This window comes from Oryctolagus cuniculus, chromosome 3, assembly GCF_964237555.1.
Source record: "Oryctolagus cuniculus chromosome 3, mOryCun1.1, whole genome shotgun sequence".
Classification (NCBI taxonomy): Eukaryota; Metazoa; Chordata; class Mammalia; order Lagomorpha; family Leporidae; genus Oryctolagus; species Oryctolagus cuniculus.
Genome location: NC_091434.1, coordinates 69618715 through 69640149, shown reverse-complemented (window position 1 = coordinate 69640149; position 21435 = coordinate 69618715). Strand labels below are relative to the sequence as shown.

Here is a 21435-nt window from a genome sequence, read left to right as displayed (position 1 = left end):
CCATTGGATCAGCGCGGTGCGCCGGCCACAGCGCGCTGGCCGCGGCGGCCATTGGAGGGTGAACCAACAGCAAAGGAAGACCTTTCTCTCTGTCTCTCTCTCTCTCACTGTCCACTCTGCCTGTCAAAAAAATAAAAATAAAAAAAATAAAAAAAAAGGGAAGGAAACACCAGTAAATTCATTGCTAATTCAAGTTTAGGGTTAAAGTGTGGAATTTTAGTATGGATGATTTATATTAAAATCCTACAATTTTTGCTTTGCTTGCTCCCATATTAACACTGATGTGAATTCTGCCCTTGAAATTTTACAAATCAACAAACAGGGCTAAACAGAAAGAGGTGTTAGCTATTCCAGCATTCAAGGAATTAGTAGCAGGGTTTGTAAACTTTAAGGAAATAAGGGCAACAAACCTAAAATTGTTTTTTCATGGAATAAGCAAGATTGCAGGTTGAGCATCCCTTATCCTAAGTGCTTGAGACCAGAAGTGTTTCAGATTTTGGATTCCTCAGGGTTTTAGAATATTTGCTTGTGCATTATAAGATACATTGAGGATGGGACCCACATCTAAACACAAAATTAATTTGTTACATATATGTCTTACACAAATAGCCTACAGGTAATTTTATAGAGTATGTTTAGTGTGTCTGTCTTTTGACTGCAGCTTATCATGAGGTCGGGTATGGAGTTTTCCACTTGTGGCATCATGTCCACACTCAAAAAGTTTCAAATTTTCGAGGATTTCAGATTTTCAGGCTAGTGATACTCATCTATATTAATGTTTTAGAATAAAAGAAAATATATGTGGGCTAAAAGTAGATCTTTCTGAATCTGATCCTATTCAGAAATAGCAAATAACCATCTGGGAAAGTAGAAGTGATTGCCTTGTGAGCAAGACAATAAGATTATCTTCATATGTTTAACTATAATATTTTTATATCTATTAATTGAAAAGTCTGTTCTCATTTTATGCATATTCAGTAGTACTGTTTAATATCTGAAGCTTTTGGAGCATTTAGAGACATGATTATGATTGCAAAGCAGGTGAATAGTTACAGTGTGCTAAATATTGCTCCAGACTTTCAATTAGACACTAGCTCTGTGTCAACACCCAGTAAATTTACAGCTTGAAAAACAAGTCTCATAAAAGGAGCAAAATACCAGAGAAAAGGGAAAAAAAACAGTGTTGTGTGGGTTTCAAAGCAGATACAGTGCTGTGCAAAAGCAGAATGTTCTCCGTTTCCAAGGGTGTTTCAGAATAGGATGTCTTTAGGCTTCAGTCCCATCAGAGGCATTTTGCTTTTATTTTTGTTTCTTTTTAAAGAGGTGGTTATTGAGTTTCTCCTCCCTCTTCAGGTTATTGCCTTCTTTTGATTAAATGATGGAAAGGAACTCATCTAATCAGGAAGACATTGAGAAATATCTGAGATTCCTGGCTGATTTTTTGGTAGGGGTGGGGGGTAAGATATTTCTAGTCTAGATATGAACTGACCACTGAGAAACACCTAAACTGCCGAACACCTAAACTGCAGACCTGGCAATATATCTGGTATGAAATATACCTGATGTGACAGGCAGTAGGGAGTTGTAGGCAGTGCCACAAACATGAGTGTTACGCTGCCAGCTAACAATGTCAGCTGCTACCTTTGAACCATTTTGAACTATGCTTCCCAAAAAGGTATTGGGGTAGCTGCTGGCCAGGTTTGGTCCAGGTTCTTGTCTCCATATGAGAAAAAATTCAAGGTAAAGGTGAGGTAAAGGTGAGCAGGGAGGCAAGTTTTATTTAAAGCAAAAGCACACACTCAGAAATGCGGGTGGGCAACTGGAGAGAATGAGCTGCAGTCACCGTGATTCCCTCGGCTGGCCTTTTGCACAGTCTGCAGACAGAGAGGGTGGTGCCTGAAGTGGGGCTTAATTGAATATTCAAAGAGGCAGAGTTTGGGGCCAGACTCATTTCCTTGCCCATTTGTTGGAAATCTTGGAAGTGTCACATTGTGAGGTGCCTGATGGGAGTGAGTGTTGGCCATGGTAATTTTATTAACATTTTAAAGGTATCATGGGGACACAGCCATATTAGTTGTTTCTAACAAGCTGTGTTTCCAAGTTCAACATCCTGGAACTTGTGTTCTTCCCTACACAGAAGGGGAGAGAGTTTGGGCAGTGCACAGAAGGTAGGTTTAGACATTGCACTGAAAGGGGGGCCAGCATGGGCCACCAAGGTTAGCAAACTTTAGCTCCTCCCCACTATTGCTACCTCCCTGCTTACGCAGTATGGGCTTTCCAGTTCCACAGTGTCATGCAGCTGCTTATTCTGCCACCTGTCAGACATGAGACTCTGCCATTCTGTTGGAGGTAGAGTTGTGTGTGGTTTAATATCTGCCTGCCGCATCTTCCACTGACTGGTTTAAGCACTCTAGCTATGTGCCCACCTTCATAACAGGTGCAACACATTTCTGAGTGTTTAATACAAGAGCAGGTGAAGCAGAGTAGCTTCTGTCAGTGAGTACAGACATTAAGCTGAGAAGAGGTGCATGTCTGCGTTTCACTCCTTGATCTAGGTTTCAGTAGTCTCGGTATCAGTGCAGCAAGCTTTCAGTTCTTGACTTGATACGTGTCTCAAAACTCTGGTAGAAAACAAAACAAATCCTATCGCAGTTTCTATTTGAACTATTTGGTGGGATAATGTTGTTCTATTTAAAGAGATTAAGTACTACACGTTCTTTCACCAATGTCTTCTACACAATTTAAAAAAATAATAAAATATATTTATTGAGTAGTTTCTATCTACCAGTCATTGTGATACAGTAAAATGGGTTGTCTCATTTACTATTCAAAGTAACCCCTTGAGGTGTGAACTGCCATTATCTTTTCTGTTTGTGCAAATGAGCAAAGTAGGGCTTAATGGAAATCATTTTACCCAAAATCCCTCAAAGAATGCAGAGATGGAAAACACATCTGTATTTGTTCAACAAATTTATTCCAAAGTTCTCAAAAGGTGATGGATATCATTTTATCCCATAAATAGGGTACTGACAATTAGAGTTTTGTAAAGTACTTAATAAGTGTTTCTTATTCTTAAGTTTTTATTTAACTCCACTCGGGTTTCCAACATGGGTGGCAGGACTCAGGGAGTTGAGCTGTCACTTGCTGTCTCCCAGGGTACACATTAGCAGGAAGCTGGATTGGAAGCAGAGTATGGACTTAGACCTTCGCACTTTCAACACAGAATGTAAGTATCTCTAGCAGTGTCTCACACAACTCTTCCAAGCACCTGGCCCAGTAAGTGTTGTTTTTTTACTTGAGTGAATTGGCACATATTTTGAGAAAGGTTCAGGTAAGATAGAATTCAGTCATATAACTTGACAGAAAAAATGGTTCTTCATGCAATAGCTAAAAATCATTAAGAAGTGATACTCTCAGTGCTGGTGTTCTGGTGCAGCATTTTAAGCCAAGGCTGCCAATTCAAGTCCAGTTGACTCCACTTCTGATCCACGTCTCTGCTAATGCTCCTGGAAAAGCAGCACAAGATGGCCCCTGCCACCCATGCGGGAGATCCAGATGGAGTTTCTGGCTCCTGGCTTTGGCCTGGCCCAGCCCTTGTTGGTACAGCCATTTGGGGATTGAATCAGTGGATGGAATATCTCTTTCTTTCTTTCTTTCCCTCTCTATCACTCTACCTTTTAAGTTAAAAAAAATTTTTTTAAAGAAAAAACACTCCTGGAATGGGCCTTTGGCCTAGCAATTGAGACCATAGTTGGGATGCTTGTGTCGCATACTGGAGTGCCTGGGTAAGAGTTCTGGCTAAACCTCCAGGTTGGTGATGGCTCATGTAGTTGGATCCTTGCCACCTACAAGGGAGACCTAGATTAAGTTCCCAGCTCCTATTGCAGGCATGTGGGGAGTAAATCAGCAGATGGGAGCTTTCTCTCTTTCTCCCTGTCTCTGACTTAAAAAGGTTGGGGTGCATATGTCTACCTAGCAGTTAAGATGCTGCCTAGGATGCCTGCATCTCACATTGGGATATGTGAGTTTGAGTCACAGAGAGAGAGAGAGTCTTCATCTGCTAGTTCACTCCCCAGATGGCCACAATGGCTAGAGCTGTGCCGATCCGAAGCCAGGAGCTAGGCAATTCCTCTGGATCTGGGTGCAGGGGCCCGAGGACCTGGGCCATCCTTTGCTATTTTCCCAGGCCATAACAAAGAGCTGGATTAGAAGTGGAGCAGCCAAGACTCAAACCAGTGACCAAATGGGATGCTGGCACTGCAGGTGGCAGCTGTAGCTGCTACGCCACAGCGCCAACCCCAGTAATAACTCTTTTTTTTTTTTTTTTTTTGACAGGCAGAGTAGACAGTGAGACAGAGAAAAAGGTCTTCCTTTGCCGTTGGTTCACCCTCCAATGGCCGCCGCAGCCGGCGCACTGCAGCCAGCGCACCGCGCTGATCCAATGGCAGGAGCCAGGTACTTATCCTGGTCTCCCATGGGGTGCAGGGCCCAAGCACTTGGGCCATCTCCACTGCACTCCCTGGCCACGGCAGAGAGCTGGCCTGGAAGAGGGGCAACCGGGACAGAATCCGGTGCCCTGCCAGTAATAACTCTTAATGTATCTCATCTTCCTTTTTAATAATTTTTGTAATTTTTGCTCTTTTTTACCAAGTATATCATCCACCTTTTAGGATCCCAGGGATATTTTAGGGGCTAATTTCTGGTCCTTGTGTTGCTATATAGAATCTCTAACTTACAACAAGAGTAATTTATTTCAGGTAAAGGAATGCAAGTAAAAGATAAGACTAACTGCCTGGCTGCTCTACTTCTGATCCAGCTCTCTGTTATGGCCTGGGATAGCAGTAGAAGATGGCCCAAGTCCTGGCTCCTGGTTTTGGATTGGCGCAGCTCCAGCCATTGCGGCCATCTAGGGAGTGAACCAGCGGATGGAAGACCTCTCTGTCTCTGCCTCTCTCTGTAACTCTGTCTTTCAAATAAATAAAATAAATCTTAAAAAAAAAAAGATAAAACTAACTGAAAGCATTCTCCTTCATTTTATTATGAAAAACTTCAAACATACAGTAGTAGAATTGAGATAATTTTACAGTGAATTCCCCAAAAATGATCCCATGGGTTTTGCATGTTACTCTGTTTTATTACTTACCTGTTATTTCTTGATGCGTTTCAAAATAAATTGCTTCCCCCTAATACTTCAACATGCATATCATTGCTTAATATTTATTTAGTTTATTTTTTTTAAAGATTGATTTATTTACTTGAAAGAGTTACAAAGAGAGAGCAGGAGAGGCAGAGATAGAGGTCTTCTAGCTGCTGGTTCACTCTCCAATTGCTGTACCGGCTGGAGCTATGCAGGTCTGAAGCCAGGAGCCAAGAGCTTCTTCCGGGTCTCTCACACAGGTACAGGGGCTCAAGGACTTGGGCCATCTTCTATTGCTTTCCCAGGCCATAGCAGAGAGCTGGATCAAAAGTGGAGCAGCCAGGACTCCTACTGGTGCCCATATGGGATGCTGGCACTGCAGGCGTCAACTTTACCCACTACCCCACAGCGCTGGCCCTTATTTAGTTTTTAGGTTTCTATTTAGTATTTCCATGCAATGAGATATACAAATCTTAAATATAAGTTTGTTGAGTTTTTACAAATGTGGGCCCTTGTGTAGCCCAAATCCCTTTTAAAATTCAGAACATTTGTGATCCCAGAGCGTTTCCTAAGGCGCCTTCCCTGAACCATCCCTACCCCACCCCTCAGGTATAACTATGATTCTGTTCCTTTTGTATCACAGATTAAATCTACCTTTTCTAAAATTTAATATAACTGAAGCCATATAAAGTATAATACTTCTTTCCCTTAGCATAATGGTTTTAGAGTTTTTCATGTTATTGCATATATCAGTGACTTTTTTTTTTTTTTTGCCAGGGGGAGTTAGAGAGACAGAGTTATAGAGAGACAGAGAGAAAGGTCTTCCTTCCATTGGTTCACCCTCCAAATGGCCACCACGGCCGGTGCGCTGCGCCGATCTGAAGCCAGGAGCCAGGTGCTTCCTCCTGGTCTCCTATGCGGGTACAGGGCCCAAGCACCTGGGCCATCCTCCACTGCACTCCCTGGCCACAGCAGAGAGCTGCGCTGGAGGAGGAGCAACCGGGACTAGAACCCGGTGTGCCGGTGGAGGATTAGCCTAGTGAGCCATAGTGCCAGCCAACTTCTTTTTACTACTGAATATTCTATTGTATGAATATGTCACAGTTTTTCCCTCTTGTTGATGGACACCTGGATGATTATTGCCTTTTGAAAAAACCCATTATGAATAAAGCTGCTAAGGACATTTCTTGTACAAATATTTTTTGTAAACATTTATCTCTGTTTCTCTTAGGTAACTTCCTAGGGATGGAATTTCTGAATCCTCGGGCTGGTATACATTTAGTCTAGTAAGAGACAGCCAGACCTTTTCTCCAAATAATTGTACTGTTTTACATGCCTGAAACAATATAGGAGACATAGGAGACTTCAGTCGGTCCACATTTTCTCCAGTGTTTGTCACTGTTAACGGTTACTGCGGGTGCGTGAGCATTTCTAGGTTGATACTCAAGATACTTTCTCCTTGCCTCAACAGCAAGGTTTAGCCTTGTCAGATCAAGCTCTGCATAACACCCCACTCCTACCCCCAGAAACACTCAAAACATCCTTTGTGATAACAGATAAGATAACAAAACTCAGCTGGAGTTGCTCTTTCTTAAACATGGAATACATTGTTCGCCAAGGAATCTGATTCCTTTCATGAAGACAAATGTTAGAGAACAAACCTGGGTTCCTAGGGCACACATTTGGCTTCTCCACATGGCTGCTGGAGCTGCTCAAAGTGACACTTGAGGAGAGGCTACATAAATTGGTGTAATAAAAGCAGCTGGCTTCCAGGCTGTGGCCAGGGAGTGCAGTGGAGGATGGCCCAAGTGCTTGGGCCCTGCACCCCATGGGAGACCAGGATAAGTACCTGGCTCCTGCCATCAGATCAGCGCGGTGCGCTGGCCGCGGCGGCCATTGGAAGGTGAACCAACGGCAAAGGAAGACCTTTCTCTCTCTCTCTCTCTCTCTCCGCTCTACCTGTCAAAAAAAAAAAAAAAAAAAGTATATCTGGGCCAACTTTGTGGTATAACAGGTTTGCCTCCGCCTGCAATGCCAGCATCTCATGTAGGTGCTGGTTTGAGACCAAGCTACTCCACTTCTGATCCAGCTCCCTGCTAATGCACCTGGGAAAGCAGCAGAAGATGGCCCAAGTCCTTGGGCTCCTGTACCCACGTGGGAGACCTGGAAGAGGCTCCTGGCTTCAGGCTGGCCCAGCCCCAGCCATTGTGGCTGTTTAGGGAGAAGGAAGAGCTGTCTCTCCTCTCTATGTAACTCTGCCTTTCAAATGAACAAAATAAAATTTTTTAAAGCATAATAAGCTTATTTTTCCAACCACCTATAATGTTCTAGCCCGTATGTATTGTGATACCAAATAATATGTTCAAAATTTGCTCAAAATTTTAGAAGCTTTTATTTTTCTTTTACTATTTTTTAATTTTCACTTCAAGTGTCCTAAAGTTTGTTTCAAAGTTTGCATGTCCAGTCCCGTTCCAGGGGTGGAGAGAATGGGAGGAATCCCAGCCTCCCATATAAGTACACTACAAATAATAATGCACAGGACACTGGGACCTCAGAATCCCATGAGATTAGCAGACAGTAACAATGAAAAGATCCAGATGAGCAAAAATCTTGAAGATTTGTCTGATGCTGACCTTGAACTAGTGTCATTCTTGACTAGAGGCAACATTGAATTTGCATTTCATAAGAGTTTTTGAGGGGTCTGACCTGTGATGTAGTTGGCTAAACCTCCACCTGCGGCAGTGGCATCCCATATGGGCACCAGTTCATGTCCCAACTGCTCCTCTTCTGATCCAGCTCTCTGCTATGGCCTGGGAAAGCAGTGGAAGATAGCCCAAGCACTTGGGTCCCTGCATCCATATGGGAGACCTGGAAGAAGCTCCTAGTTCTTGGCTTCGCATCTGCCCAGCTCCAGCTGTTTGCTCCCATTTGGGGAGTGAACCAGCAAATGGAAGACCTCTCTCTCTGTCTCTCCCTCTCTCTGTAACTCTGCCTCTCAAATAAATCTGTTAAAAAATTTTTGTAGTAAACTATTCCAAGTTAGAACAGGCAATTTTGCAAAAGGGATAAATAAACCCAATAAAAGATGTCAGCAAAGGAAATCAAATTATTGTTTGAAAGTATGAGAGACCTTTAAATTTTCTTGGCAGGTTTGTTTAGGTATAATTGGCATACAACAAACCAGATATACTTAAAGTACAATTTGATCTGTGCCTCCTATCCATCCCCCACTTTCCAAGGCTACCTCTGATCTGTTTCTGGTTATTTTACATTTTCTAGAATTTTATATAAATAGACTCATACAGCAAGTACTCTTTTTTAAATACAGTTACTTTGAGACTCATCTGTATTGCATGTATTGATAGTTCATTCATTTTTCTTGTGTAGTAATAGTCCATTGTATGGGTCCACCACAGCTTGTTTATACTGTCACCATTTGCAGTGGTTTCATTGTATCAAAATTCATGTTGGGGACTATCTCAATCAACCCATGCTGTAAGGCAGGATCTGTAAGAGGTCATGAGGTCTCTGCTCTCACGGATGGATTAATGCTGTTGTCTCTGGAGTGGGTTCCTAATAAAAGGATGGATTTGGCCCCTTTCCTTTCTCTTTCCCTGCATCTCTCTCTCCATCGTGCACACCCATGCTCTTACCATGTGATGCCTTCCACCACATTATCACAACAAGAAACACCTCACCAGATGTGGCTCCTCAGTCTTGGGCTTCCAAGTCTCCAGTACCATGGTCCCAATAAGCGTCTATTGATGTTTACCTAATGTGATATTTTACTAGAGCAGCATGAAATGGACTAAGATGCATTTTGGTGAACATTTGGATTATTTCTAGTTTGGGCTACTACAAATGGAACTAAACATTTTGTATTCAGTTCTTTGTGTGGATATATGCTTTATTTCTGTTGAGTAAATATTAAGGAGGGAATGGCTTAGTCGTATGTTAGTTAACTTAGGCTTCTAAACTGTTCTAAAATGATTGTATCATGTTGCATTCCCATCACTAGTATATGAGAGTTGCCATTGTTCCTTATCTTTGTCAGCACTTGGTATTGCCTTTCTAATTTTAGACATTCTAACAGTTGTGTACTGTTATCTCAATGTGTTTTTTTTTTTTTTTTAAGATTTATTTTTATTTATTTGAAAGAGAGGGGTAGAGAGAGAGAGAGAGGCCCTCCATCCATTGGCTCATTCCCCAAATGAACACAATGGCCAGAGCTGAGCCAGTCTAAAGTCGGGAACCAGGAGCTTCCTCTGGGTCTCGTACATGGGTGCAGGAGCCCAAGGACCTGAGCCATCCTCCGCTGCTTTCCCAAGCCATAGCAGAGAGCTGGATCAGAAGTAGAGCAGCCAAGACCAAAACCAGCGTCCATATGGGATGCTGGCACTTCAGGCCTGGGCTTTAACCTGCTGGGACACAGTGCCAGCCTCAATGTGTTTTAATTTACACTTCTCTAATGTGTTTGTCACATGTGTATCTTTTTGGTAACAGAATCCTTTGTACTCTTTTTAAAATTTCAGCTTGGTTTCTTTGAGTTCTTTACATTCTGAATGCAAGTCTTCTACCAGATAGAGATTTGCAGATACTTCCTCCCAGTCTCTGGCTTATCTTTCATTCTCCTAACAGTGACTTAAAGAGAAGAAGCTCTGAATTTTGATGAAGTTCAGTATGTTATCTTTTTATGGATTGCACTTCTTATTGTTTGCCTGATGCAGTACTACTCAACTGAGGATGATTTTGCAGCTAAGGGAACATTTGGCAATGTTTGGGGACATTTTTGGTTGTCTAACCACTATGCTATTGGTATCTAGTGAATAGAGACCAGGGCTGCTGCTAATCAAACATCTTAATGTGCCCAGGATAGTCCAGCACAACAAAGAAACACCAGCCCGAAATGCCACTGGTGCCAAGGTTGAGATTTTCTGGCTTGATAAAGGATTATTAAGACTTCCTCCTGTGTTTCTTAGAAGAAGAAGCTTTAAATTTTCAAAAGATTTATTTACTTCTGTGAAAGTCAGAATTAAAGAAAGGGAAAGACAGAGGGAGGTTGGTTTCCATATGCTGGTTCTCTCCCCAGATGGCCACATTGGCTGGAGCTGGGCCAGGCTGAAGCCAAAAGCCAGGAGCTTCATCTTGTCTCCCACACGGGTGCCGGGGCCCAAACAGTTGGGCCATCTTTCGCTGCTTTCCCAGGCCATTAGCAGGGAGCTAAATCAAAAGTGGAGCAGCCAGGACAGAAACTGGCACCCATATGGGATGCTGGCCTTGCAGGCAGCTACTACCCACTACACCACAGCGCCAGCCCCTCAGAAATTCTGTAGTTTCATGTTTTCAAATTGGATCTATAATTTTAGTTTTTCATATGGTGCAAGCTATGGATCAAGGTCCCTTTTTGCCAGTGTGTATTATCAGTGTGCCAAGGATAGCATTCAGTCTTTCACCATCAAGTATGATATGAGCTGCAGTTTTTTATGGATGCCTTTTATTAGATTGAGGAAATTTCCTTCTCCCTTGTTTTCTTAGTTTTTATTAGATGTAGATGCTGGAGTTTGTAAAATGCTTTGCATCTTTTGAGAGGGTCATATGGTTTTTCTAGTTCAGTGTGTTAATATAAGTCACCTTAATTTTTAAAATGTGAAACCAACCTTAAATTCTTAGTATAAATCCACCTGAGACCTCTAGATTTCTAACCATATTTAAAGTGAAACAAATTCTGCAGCTACACTTTTTCTACCTTACATCGTTTCCAAAATAATGAATTATAAAATTCACTGTCTTATTTGCACCGTGGTATGTATACATTAATAGTTTCAAGTTCATTAATTTAGATGGCTTTCTGCCATTATAAATCATTTTAAGGCTTTTTTATTCCCTTTGCCAGCATTTCATTCTCATACAAACAGCATCTATCATGTTAGTTGTAAAATTTTATTGCAAACATCTACGTTTTTTCATGGATTAAAACGCTTTCCCAGTTTTGCCTTATATTCTGAACTACATGATCACTTCAAAAAAGAAACAGTGACTTCCTTTAAGGAAACCAAGAGGATGGGGGCTGGCGATGAAGAGTGACTCTCTCCTCCCCTCCACCCCCAAGCCCAGCACATTGTTTCGCCAGTATTCCGGAGAGCTGACCAGAACTGGGCTTCCTGGTGGGAGCTGGGTCAGCAGTCTGTTCTTAGTTCCTACAGTGAGTTGCAGGTGGTCCTGGCATATGCAGAAAGCTGGACTGATCAGATGAACTCTGGAGTAGATATCACCAAAACGTTCACATTGGCCTGTGCAATTGACACCTGCATCTAGAAGCCCAACTTCTGTTTTGCCCATATGTCCCCAGACCTCTTCCCCATCTTTCAGGCTTGGGTAGTTAGGAGAGTGGAGCGTGTGTGCCTGCCCATCTGCTCCCAGCAAGAAGCCCTGTTCTCCCTGCTCCTTTCCTGTGTTCCTAGTTCTTGAGTTCCTGAGAGTTGACTAACTTCAACAACGTGTTTTTTCTTTTTTTCAAATCTAGTGGATTTTCCTCCTGTTCCTGTTTTTCATTTTGTATATCCACCCGCTTTCTCAGCACTACTTTTATCACTCATGACCCCTTCTCACACTGGGTAAGGCAGGTAAAATTGCATGAGCCAGGGCCATAAGGCAAGAGTCACATACTCCAATTATTTTCTTCCAAGGACTTACAGTCTTGGAGAAGCCCTGGGATTGTTGCCAGCCTCTCCCTATCTTATCTCAATCCTGAAGTCCCATAGCCTAAGCAGAATGACATGTAAGGTAGAAAAGCCAGTTAATAGTTAATACCTGCTGTGGCCCCATGCCTACCTTGAACTTAGTTCAATATACTCTGAAATTGGGTCACTATACAAGTGTAATGAAACTTACAGATAACCAAAATCATAAAGATATGATCAATGAAGGTATTCATGCAGGACATACTACATGGTCAGAGTCTGCATCTGTAAGTCAATTTCTTAGAAGTTTTATCAGAAAATTATTTACCAATAAATCCTATGCCACTTCTGTCAGTAAGATCTATGGCTCAGTTAGGTATTTCTAATTTTTTCTCGGAAGAGCATCTGCTCAAGTGACAATCATTTCTGAATCCTATTCTGAACACTTTTTTTCTTTTCTTTTAAAAACAAGCTCCAGAAGCACAGATTTTCAGGCTTTTGTAAGAGAAACAAGACTGGCTAAAGCATGTTGAAGAATTAAAGTTTACAAGCCGTTCTAACACTTAATTTTCCTGTTTGTAACCTGTCTCCATTTTATATAAAGAGCAAAGCTGGGAAGAATTAAAGGATTTCCCAGCTGCAATCCCTAGCTCATCTAACACCTGCTTGGTTAACACCATAGCTGCTCAGACCGACAGTCTAGCTGGACATGACAGGTCCTTGAGGCCACTGCCACACCTAGCAGCATCTCAGATGTCTCACTCCCAGCATTTGTTTTGGTGGATTCTACCAGCTGCACTGCTGATCTAGTGATTTCCTGTTTCAGTGTCTGCTGGAAAGTCTTGAGCACCGCCGCCGCTTTGGCTGGAGGTGCAGCGATCATATGATACATTATGCAACCGCAGACACTCTGGAGAGTGAAGACGTTAATAATCATGCCTGGACAACAGGCATAAACTAAGCTGCTCACTGGCAAAGAGGGACCTATGGTCACCCTGGCTGCGGCTAATAGAGGTAGCCAGGAAACTTGAAGCCTGCCCATTCCCAGATTGTAATTTATTGTCCATCTCATGTGCCAGACTTCCCAGAATGGAGAAGGCTATGGGCAAACTTCACTAAAACAATTTTCCATTTTCAGCTATGAACTGCTGACAGTCCTTGGCACCAAAGGCAGTCCTATGCTATTCCAGGACCATATTTCTCCAGCAGTGTATCTAAATCTCCCTCAGATTAACCTAACCATTAATGCCTGGGGCTTTAGGTCAGTCCTGCTTCTGACACCAATCTGTTGTCAAACAAGAAAGTGGTATAGCTGACAGAAAAACACCGACAGCATGAGAGAAAGTTAGTGTAATGGAAAAGTGTATGAGGGCTGGCGCTGTGGTGTAGTGGGTAAAGCCAGTGCCTGCGACACTAGTGTTCCATATGGGTGCCAGTTCGTGTCCTGGTTGCTCCACTTCCAATCCAGCTCCCTGCTGGTGGCCTGGGAAAAGCTGCAGAAGATGTCCCAAGTGTTTAGGCCCCTGCCACCCTTGTGGGAGACCCAGATGAAGCTCCTGGTTTCAGCTTGGCCCGCCTCTGACTGTTGTGGCCATTTATGGAGTGAGCCAGTGGATGGAAGATAGCTCTCTGTCTCTCCCTGTCTTTGTAGCTCTGACTTTCAAACAAAGAAATCTGTAAGTAAGTAAATAAGCAAGGAAACTGGCCAAGATTGAGTGAAACCAACTGCTTAGTTTCATGGACAACACCCTATAATACCTCAGGACAGTATTGCAGGGTGGGGTGGGGAGAAATGAGAAAGAATGTAGCCCTCGGCTCTTATCTGCCACTCCTCCAAGGTTCATCCCTAGAACCCCGAGTGTCCAGATTGCACAAAGCTGAATCTACCCGACATCAATGGGCAGGGAGGGGAGGGGGCCCAGGGCTGTGTGAGGTGCTGTTAGGCAGGCTGTCTCAGCGTGAACTTTGCAGAGCCCACACACAGCAGTCTTGGTAACAGTGGCCAGAACAAGAGAGGGGTGGGACCAAGAGCCGCTGAATTAAGGCAGGCTGTCTGATAAAAGGGGCAGTGGGGAAAATGTGGAAGAATTGCATGTTCATATTTCTTCATTGGTGTCTCTGAGTTCTGGTATGCTTTTAAAATACTGTTCTGGGGATTATAAGCAGTGTGTATAGTCTGTGTGCCAAGAAGATGGCAGAGAATACCCATCAGCAAACATAAAACCTAAAGAAAAGTCCTGAGGCTGGTTCTGTGGTACAGTGGGTCAGGCCACCACTGGGCAATTCTGGCATCCCATATCAGAGTGCTGGTTTGAGTCCCGACTGCTTCTCTTTCCATTCAGCTTCCTGCTAATGTCCCTGGGAAGGCAGCACATGATGGCCCAAATACTTGAATCCCTGCCACCCATATGAGAGACCTGGATGGAGTTTCTGGCTCCTCAGATTAGCCCAACTCTGGGTGTTGTGTGCATTTGGAGAGTGAACCAATAGATGGAAAGTCAGTCTCTCTCTCTCTCTCTCTCTCACTTTCTCTTTCTCTCTCTCTCCCTCCCTCTCGCTCGCTCTCACTCTCTCCCTTTCTGCCCTCCCTCCCTCTCTCTCTCTCTTACTCTTCCTTTCAAATAAATAAATATATATGCATCTTTTTTTCTAAAAGGCTTTTACCTTATATCAAAGATAATTAAATGAAAGTGCTCATTTATGTATTTTTTAAAGATTTATTCATTTATTTGAAAGTCAGAATTACACAGAGAGAGGAAAGGCAGAGAGAGAGAGAGAGAGGTCTTCTATCCGATGGTTCACTTCCCAATTGGCTGCAATGGCTGGATTTGTGATGGTCTAAAGCCAGGAGCCAGGAGCCTCCTCCAGGTCTCCTACGTGGGTGCAGGGGTCCAAGGACTTGGGCCATCTTCAGCTTTCCCAGGCCACAGCAGAGAGCTGGATTGGAAGTGGAACAGCTGGGACTCGAACTGTCACCCATATGGGATGCTGGCACCCCAGACCAGAGCATTAACCTGCTGTGCCACAGTGCCGGCCCCCCATTTATGTTTTTAAGTTGGCAGAAAATGTTTACAATTTGTTTATATCCAAATAGAATCATTTTCTGTTTAACTTCTTAGATTAATTGACCAGCCTTCCTTCATGATGTCAGATGATAGGGCTCCTTTATTCTTTCTAAAAGACTTAAGTTTTACTGGTTTTTTAATAACAGGCATATTGAACTGTAATGCCCTTGCCACAGAATTCACCATTACAAGATGTACAATTCAGTGGTTTTGAGTATATTTACAAATGTGTGCAAACACCACCACTATCTAAGTCCAGAACATTTTCATCACACCATAAAGAAACTGTGCATTAGCAGTCACTTCCATCTCTTCCCTCCCTTCCAGTCCCTGGAAACCACTTACCTCCTCTCTGTCTCTGTGGGTCTGCCTGTTCTGGACATTTCATATAAATGAAATCACACACAGTGTAGCCTTTTGTGTCTGAATTCTTTCACTGAGCATGTTTTCAAAATTTCTTTCATACTGTGGCATGTATCAGAACTTCATTCCTTTTTATAGCCAAGTAATATTCCATTGTATAAACGTGCCACATCTTGTTTACCCCTCCATCTGCTGGAGGACACTGGGTAGTTTCCACCATCCAGCCATTACCCATAATGCTCCTGTGTACATGTTTTACATGTTTGTGCAGACAAATGTTTTCAGTTCTTCTGGGTAAGCACTTAGGAGTGGAGTTACTGAGTCATGTGATAACTAATTTTTTTTTTAAAAAAGGGAATGTTAACAATGTGTCAATGCTATGATAAATACCCATTACCCATTTTGAACTTAATAGACTACACAGAAACGTCTAAGAATGCTTTTCATCATCTCAGAGTAATGACTACTCCAACACGTACTTACACACAGCCTCTTTGACTATTTCATGATTTGATCACTGAGCTCATTTTTAAGTGCTTTATCTGCAAAGAACAGCATTGTTCATTGTGCTTTTAATGCCCTAGGAATCAGACAAAATGCATTTTAATCACTACTGGTACGTGCTGGCGGAGTTTATGTTAGGCAGGGAGGTACAGGTGGAAAGTAAGATTTCCATGTCAATGAATAGTGAAATTATTTCTAGACTGATGAAACCAAATTATTTTCCTTTTTTTTTTTTTTTTTTTTTTTTGACAGGCAGAGTTAGACAGTGAGAGAGAGAGAGAGAAAGGTCTTCCTTTTTCCGTTGGTTCTCCCTCCCCCCAACCGCATTGCGGCCAGCGCTTTGTGCCGATCCAAAGCCAGGAGCCACGTGCTTTTTCCTGGTCTCCCATGCAAGTACAGGGCCCAGGGACTTGGGCCATCCTCCACTGCACTCCTGGGCTACAGGAGAGAGCTGGACTGGAAGAGGTGCAACTGGGACAGAACTGATACCCCAACCAGGGCTAGAACCTGGGGTGCCGGTACTGCAGGCGGAGGATTAGCCTAGTGAGCCGCGGCACCAGCCAAAACCAAATTATTTTCATATCTGCTGATGCTAACCTAAAATACTGATGAGTGAGAAATCCTATCTGTAGGTGGGTTCAGCAGAGTCACTGAAGTCATTCTAATACACAATATTATTTGGGTATGGTACTACCCCTAGTGTATTTTAATGTCTTGGACACGTATTCATCACTGAGCTTTTAAAATATGTATTGGTGATCTGAGGAGAATGAGTAGATTTCTCAGGAGGAGGAGAAATTGGAACAGAATTCTTTATAGCAAGAATGCCCAGATTCCTGAAGGGCTGTGAAGGAACCATGGAACAGGGAGACACCCTTAGTACAGCAGACACCCGAGGTGCTGGAGGCAGCTGGAGAGGATGCATCTGGAAACGACTCCTCAGGGTGTGGCTGAGGACAGGAAACCTGGGATCTTGCTCAGTAGTGCTCTGTGGCCTCGTGGTGCAAGCGATTTCTAACAGTGCCTTTCCTTAGGTTGGGCCACCTTCTACTGCTTTCCCAGGCCATAGCAGAGAGCTGAATCGGAAGTGGAGCAGCGGGGACTAGAACCAGCGCCCATTTGGGACGCTGGTGCTGCAGGCCAGGGCTTTAACCCGCTACTCCACAGCGCTGGCCCCGTCTGGAACTTATTTTTATTTACAATATGAGATGGAGGATAACTCCCTCCCAACTTCATAAAAAATTCCAGTTCACCATCTTAAGGCGCCACCTGTGCAGTGACACCTGTCTTTTAAATCAGGTGTCCGTACGTGGATGCTCTACTCTGTTCTGATGGTCTCTGTCAGTATTTCCGCCGGTAACACCCTGTCTCAATTACTGTATATTTATAACATGTCAATATATGGTAGTTTGTGTTTTTGCATCTTCTTCTTAAGAGTGCCATGACTATTCTGTATCCTAACATAAACATTTCAGAATTCTACAATTCCACAAAAATGTACTCAATGTAGTCTTGACTGGGATTGCACTGACTTCATTGACAAACTAAAGGAGAAATGGTAGCTTCATTATTTTAAGTTTTCCAATATGTCAGCATAGTACATCTGCCATTTATTAGGTCATTTTTTTTTTTTTTTTTTTTTTTTGACAGGCAGAGTGGACAGTGAGAGAGAGACAAAGAGAGAAAGGTCTTCCTTTTTTGCCGTTGGTTCACCCTCCAATGGCCGCCGCTGCAGCCGGCGCACCGCGCTGATCCTGGCAGGAGCCAGGAGCCAGGTGCTTTTTCCTGGTCTCCCATGGGGTGCAGGGCCCAAGCACCTGGGCCATCCTCCACTGCACTCCCTGGCCACAGCAGAGAGCTGGCCTGGAAGAGGGGCAACCGGGACAGAATCCGGCGCCCCAACCGGGACTAGAACCCGGTGTGCCGGCGCCGCAAGGTGGAGGATTAGCCTATTGAGCCACGGCGCCGGCTCCATTTTTTTTTTTTTTTTTTTGACAGAGTGGACAGTGAGAGAGAGAGAGAGACAGAGAAAGGTCTTACTTTTCTGTTGGCTTACGCCCAGTGGCCGCTGCAGCCAGCCTGGCGTACCTCGCTGATCCGAAGCCAGGAGCCAGGTGCTTCCCCTGGTCTCCCATGCGGGTGCAGGGCCCAAGGACTTGAGCCATCCTCCACTGCATTCCCGGGCCACAGCAGAGAGCTGGACAGGAAGAGGAGCAACTGGGACAGAATCCGGCACCCCGACCGGGACTAGAACCTGGTATGCAGGCACCGCAGGTGGAGGATTAGCCTATTGAGCCGCAGCGCCAGCCAGGTCATTTTCAATTTCTTTGAAAATATTTCTAGGTTTTATGTATAGAGATATTAGGTTTACTTTTTTATTTATTTGAGAGAAAGGTGGGGGGGAGAATTACTCCAAATGCTTGCAGCAGCTGGGGCTGGGCCAGGGCCGAAGCCAGGAGCTGGGCTCACGATGCAGTCTCCCCTTGGGTGGAATCTGCAGCATCCCCAGTAACTTTGGTTATCACCACCGTATCCCAGGGTCTGTGTTAACAAGAATCTGAGTGGAGCTGGAGCTGGGAAGCAGGGCTCAGCCCTCCAAGGCGGGATGAAAGCATCTCAACCGCCAGGCTAAGCATCTGTTTCCTTCAGATTTATTACTTGGTGTTGGATATGTTTTGATACTGTCATAAAGGGAGTCTTTAAAATTTCATAATGATTTGATGCTCAACCTAGAATGCAAAGAATTCAACTGCGTTATTTCTGTCCTTAACTCTGTTATTTCTTTTTCTTTCCTTATTTCATTGCCTAGAGCAGCCAGTATGTACCTGACTTGAGTAAACAGTTTCTACATTTACCATTAAGTACAATTTTTCCTAGTTTTTTTTTTTACAATAGATACCCTTTAACAAATGAAAGAAGTTATATTCTATCCCTAATATGCAAAAGTTTTTTTCATGATTATATCTAGAATTTTATCAATTTTTACAACTAATAAGAAAATCATGATTCTTCCGTAAGTGTGGTGAATTTCATTAGTTGACTTATGTGCATTAAAATGATCACGTTTCAAAAATAGACCCAATTTTGTTGTAATGTGTTTTATATTTTGTTGGATTCAGTTTGCTACTGCTTTGTTTAATGAAGACCTTAACTTTTAAGCAGGATATATTAATTTGCAGTAGTCCAGTGTTTTCGCATGACAACTAGAAAATAAAATTATAACTTAAAAATTATATTTTTAAAGATATTAGAGAGTTGTGGAAAGAGGTAAACTAGGGCCGGCATCGTAGTTCACTTAGTTAATCCTCCACCTGTGGCACCAGCATCCCATATGGGCGCCGAGTTCTAGTCCTGGTTGCTCCTCTTCCAGTCCAGCTCTCTGCTGTGGCCTGGGAAGGCAGTGGAGGATGGCCCAAGTGCTTGGGCTCCTGCACCTGCATGGGAGACCAGGAAGAAGCTCCCAGCTCCCGGCTCCTGGCTTCGGATCAGCACAGCTCCAACTGTTGTGGCCATTTTGGGGGGCGAGGGGGGAGGTGAACCAGAAGATGGAAGACCTGTCTCTCTCTCACTGTAACTCTACCTGTCAAATAAATAAATAAATAATATTTTTTTAAAAAAGAGGTAAACTAAAATTCTAGAACAATAAGGACTCCTTCTAGTTGAACTAATGGCTGTCTTGGTTTTCTTCCACAGTGGGTTCTCCCCAGAGACTAAGCTAGAAGAGAAGGCAGTAGGAGTTCTGACAGTCACAGGGCTGTTGAGACCTGTAAGAAACCAGGAGAGCCCCATGCAAGGCTGATTTTCCCTTTGCCTGAGTCTCAGGGTGCTCTGTGAGTCTTGGAGCTCGGCCAGAGAAGCCAATTGAAATCTCTAGGGGGAAGGAGGCTTTCACAGACTCATTCATTTCTTCCACAGGTATACATACATGATCTATTGCTTGGCCAGGGTTGCCATAGGCTGGGGCCAGCACTGTGGTGTGGTGGATAAAGCCACCACCTATGAGGGCACCAATTCCTGTCCCAGCTGCTGCACTTCTAATCCAGCTCCCTGCTAATGGCCTGGGGAAGCAGCAGATGATGGTCCAAGTGCTTGGGTCTTTGCACCACGTGAAAAACCTAACTGAAGCTCCTGACTCCCGGCTTTGGCCTGGCCAAGCCCTGGCCATTGTAGCCATTTGGGGAACGAACCAGCAGATGGAAGATCTCTGTCTCTCCTTCTTGCTCTTAACTCTGCCTTTCAAATAAGTAAATAAATCTTTGAAATGCCAGAGACTGAGTAGCTTAAAATACAGAAATTTAGAAATGTCCAGGTAGCAGTGGGTTTTCTCCTCCCCCACTCCACTCCCAGGCTCCTTCCCTTGACTTGTAGATGGATGTCTTTTCCCTGTGTGTGTCCTGCTCCCTCTTAAAAGGACACCAGTCATATTGGATTGGGGCATACCCTAATGCACCCATTTTTTAAAGATTTATTTATTTATTTGAAAGGCAGAGTTACAGAGAGGCAGAGAGAGAGAGAGAGAGGTCTTGCATCTGCTGGTTCACTCCCCAAATGGCCGCAATGGCTGGAGCTGTGCAGATCCAAAGCCAGGAGCCAGGAGCTTCTTCTGGATCTCCCATGCAGGTGCAGGAGCCCAAGGACTTGTGCTGTCTCTACTGCTTTCCCAGGCAATAGCAGAGAGATGGGTTGGAAGTGAAGCATCCGGGACTTGAACTGGGGCCCATATAGGATGCCAGCGCCGCAAGCAGAGGCTCAGCCCACTGTGCCACAGTGTTGGCCCCTAATGTACCCATTTTAACTTAATAGCTCTGTAAAGACCTTGTCTCCAAATATAAGCATGTTGTGAGGCCATCTTCTGCTTTCCCAGGCCATAAGCAGAGAGCTAGATCAGAAGAGGAGCATCCTGGACAGGAACCAATGGCCATATGGGATGCCAGCACCATAGGCAGAGGGTTAGCCTTCTACGCCACAATGCTGGCCCCATAAGTATTTTTAAAGATTTGTTTTTATTTATTTTTAAAGACAGAGTTACAGAGGCAGGGGGAGAGAGAGAGAGAGAGAAAATCTTCCATCCATTGGCTCTTCCCCAACCCCCCAGCCCCATGGCTGCAATGGCTAGCACTGGGCCAGGCCAAAGCCAGGAGTTTCATCCGGGTCTCCCACATTGGTGACAGGGACCCAAACACTTTGACCATCTTCCTCGGATTTTCCCAGGCCATCAGCAGGGAGCTGGATCTGAACTGGAGCCACCGGGACTCAACCGGCACCCACACAGGATGGTGGTGTCACAGGTGGTGGCTTTACCCACTGTGCCATAGCACCAGCCCCCAAAAGGCATTTTTATGTGCCTGTTAGCCACTTATATCTTTTTTGGTGAAGTATCTGTTCAAATCTCTGGGCCACTTTAAACAAATAGGTGGTCAGCAGAACATGATCCAAGTGTTTGGGCCCCTGCCACCCACTTGCGAGACCTGGAAGAAGCTCCTGGCTGCTGGTTGTTGCAGCCATCTGGAGACTGAACCAGTGGGTGGAAAATCTGTGTGTGTGTGTGTGTTTGTGTGTGTGTGTGTATGTCTCCCTCTCTGTAACTCTGTTAGAGAATGGGACTTCCAACTTCCCAGTCCAGACCTTTGAAGCTTGAGCCACAAAGGAGCGAATTACAAATGGGTGATGTTGAGAAAGACAAGAT

General features: G+C 44.0%; 1 long non-coding RNA gene across 1 annotated transcript; it reads left to right on the top strand.

Annotated features, from left to right (window-relative positions):
* The first annotated feature begins 1755 nt into the window (after window positions 1–1755).
* LOC138848982 (uncharacterized) lies at window positions 1756–8734 on the top strand. The gene is made up of 2 exons (XR_011387261.1): window positions 1756–3226; window positions 4817–8734. It is a non-coding gene; the product is annotated as an uncharacterized lncRNA (long non-coding RNA).
* The last annotated feature ends 12701 nt before the right edge of the window (window positions 8735–21435 follow it).